Genomic DNA, 3211 nt, shown 5'->3' with positions numbered 1-3211 from the left:
CTGAGAGAGGTGTGGAAGCCACAGAAGAAAAGTTTGAAGCTAGCAGAGGTTGGTTCATGAGGTTTAAGGAAAGAAGCCGTTTCTACAACATAAAAGCACAGGGTGAAGCAGCTAGTGCTGATGTAGAAGCTGCAGCAAGTTATCCAGAAGCTTTAGCTAAGATCATTGATGAAGGTGGCTACACTAAACAACAGATTTTCAATGTAGATGAAACAGCCTTCTATTGGAAGAAGATGCCATCTAGGACTTTCATAGCTAGAGAGGAGAAGTCAGTGCCTGGCTTCAAAGCTTCAAGGGACAGGCTGACTCTCTTGTTAGGGGCTAATGCAGCTGGTGACTTTAAGTTGAAACCAATGCTTATTTACCATTCTGAAAATCCTAGGGCCCTTAAGAATTATACTAAATCTACTCTACCTGTGCTATATAAATGGAACAGCAAAGCCCGGATGACAGCACATCTGTTTACAGTGTGGTTTACTGAATATTTTAAACCCACTGTTGAGACCTACTGCTCAGAAAAGAAGATTCCTTTCAAAATATTATTGCTCATTGACAATGCCCCTAGTCATCCAAGAGCTCTGATGGAGATATACAAGGAGATTAATGTTGTTTTCATGCCTGCTAACACAACATCCATTCTACAGCCCATGGATCAAGGAGTAATTTCGACCTTCAAGTCTTATTATTTGAGAAATACGTTTCATAAGGCTCTAGCTGCTGTGGATAGAGATGTCTCTGATGGGTCTAGGCAAAGCAAATTGAAAACCTTCTGGAAAGGATTCACCATTTTAGATGCCATTAAAAACATTCGTGATTCATGGGAGGAGGTAAAAATGTCAACATTAACAGGAGTTTGGAAGAAGTTGATTCCCACCCTCATTGATGACTATGATGGGTTCAAGACTTCAGTGGAGGAAGTAAGTGCAGATGTGGTGGAAATAGCAAGAGAACTAGAATTAGAAGTAGAGCCTAAAGATGTAACTGAATTGTTACAATCTCATGATAAAACTTTAACAGATAAGGAGCTGTTTCTTATGGATGCGCAAAGAAAGTGGTTTATTGAGATGGAATCTACCCCTGGTGAAGATGCTGTGAACATTGTTGAAATGACAACAAAGGATTTAGAATATTACATAAACTTAGTTGACAAAGCAGCAGCAGGGTTTGAGAGGATTGACTCCAATTTTGAAAGAAGTTCTACTGTGGGCAAAATGCTGTCAAACAGCATCGCATGCTACAGAGAAATCTTTCATGAAAGGAAGAGTCAATTGATGAGACAAACTTCACTGATGTCTTATTTTAAGAAATTGCCACAGCCACCCCAACCTTCAGCAGCCACCACCCTGACCAGTCAGCAGCCATCAACCTCGAGGCAAGACCCTCCACCAGCAAAAAGAGTACGACTCACCGAAAGCTCAGATTGATCATTAGCATTTTTAGCAAAGTATTTTAAATTTAGGTATGTATATTGTTTTATTAGACAATGCTATTGCACTCTTGCTAGTCTACAGTATAGTGTAAACATAACTTTTATGTGCATTGGGAAATCAAAAACATTCATGTGACTTGCTTTCTTGTGTTGGTCTGGAACTGAACCTGCAATATCTTTGAGGTATACGTCTTCCTACCTCCTTAGGTTACTGTATGGATCCCATGAGACAGTAACCTATAGTAATGGCAGCCAATTTGAGTGCTTACTGTGTACAAGGAGCTAATCCTTTGCCTTCTGAGGCTTTCAGAGAGGTTGAGAGACTTGTGCCAGATACGCAGATAGTAAGGGGCTTATGGGAAGCTGAAATGACCCCACTGTCACCAGATTCCCTCCCTGATCGAAGTTCTCCCCCACTCTCCCTAACTCCTCTAGGACTCTAGGGCTCTGACTCTGCTCTTGCTTCAAACACACTGCGCATGCACAAGCACAGACACACACTGGAGTAAATAAAATGAACTTGCTGGTGATTGAACCCCAAAGACAGCAATCCTGTGCTTGGAGGGAGGGCATGTTTCCAAGGTCCCCTCCTGCGGTCATATCCTGTTGTCAGGCCTTTATGTGGCACTTTCACTTTTTTTTTAGTTTTGTAATTTTTTTTTTTTTTTTTTTGAGACAGGCTCTTACTGTGTCATCAGGCTGGAGTGCAGTCACATGATCACAGCTCACTGCAGCCTAGACTTCCTGGGCTCAAGCGATCCCCCCCCCGTTAGCCTCCCGAGTAACTGGGACTACAGGTATGCATCACCACGCCCAGCTAAGTTTGTATTTTTTGGTAGAGACCGGGTGTCCCCATGTTGCCCAGGCTGGGTTCCTGGGTTCCTGGGCTCCTGAGCTCAAGCAGTCCACCACCTTGTCCTCCCAAAGTGCTGGGATTACAAGTGTGAGCCACCACACCTGTCCAGGAATGGATTATTTTTTGCACCTTATTTACCGATGAGGGAGCATAGGTGACTTGCCCAAGGGTGTCCCCTGGTTACCAGCCGAACTCTTGTGCCAGCTGTAATCTTAGAGCAGGACCTTGCCTCTCCCGCAGGAATACCCCAGCTTATTGCCTTACTACCTGATTAGTGGGGTCAAGGGAGGCCAAAGTCTCTTCCTGGAATGAAGAGCTTAGTGGCTTTCTGTTAACTCCAGACTCCTCTTGCCTCGCTCTTCCTTGTCTCAACCATCCTTTGGGAAGAAGGGCCTGTTTTTCAGGCCATAGAATCTTAGAATGTCAGATTGGGTCAGAGTCAGAAATTCTGGACTTCAAACCTTGCTTAGCCACCAGTGTCGTGTGGAGTCCCTCTTACTCTAGGCTCAATTTGCCTATATAACACGGGGAATAATGACTCTTGCTTGTCCGTACTGCTGTGAGGAGCTCTTAATTAAAATGGAGGCCAGGTGACCTGGCGCGGTGGCTCACGCCTGTAATCCCAGCACTTTTGGGAGGCTGAGGTGGGCGGATCACAAAGTCAGGAGTTCGAGACCAGCCTGGCCAACATGGTGAAACACCATTTCTACTAAAAATACACACACACAAAAAAAATTAGCTGGGCGTGGTGGTGTACGCCTGTAATTCCAGCTACTCAGGAGGCTGAGGCAGGAGAATCGCTTGAACCCAGGAGGCAGAAGTTGCAGTGAGCCGAGATTGTGCCACTGCACTCCAGCCTGGAGGACAGAGCAAGACTCCATCTCAAAAAAAAAAAAAAAGAAGGAAGCCAAGTACAGTGGCTTATG

The sequence above is a fragment of the Colobus angolensis genome, unplaced genomic scaffold (genome assembly GCF_000951035.1).
Source record: "Colobus angolensis palliatus isolate OR3802 unplaced genomic scaffold, Cang.pa_1.0 Scaffold33, whole genome shotgun sequence".
NCBI classification, from domain to species: domain Eukaryota; kingdom Metazoa; phylum Chordata; class Mammalia; order Primates; family Cercopithecidae; genus Colobus; species Colobus angolensis.
The sequence above is the reverse complement of the archived record's forward strand: the minus strand, read 5'-3'. Positions refer to the sequence as shown.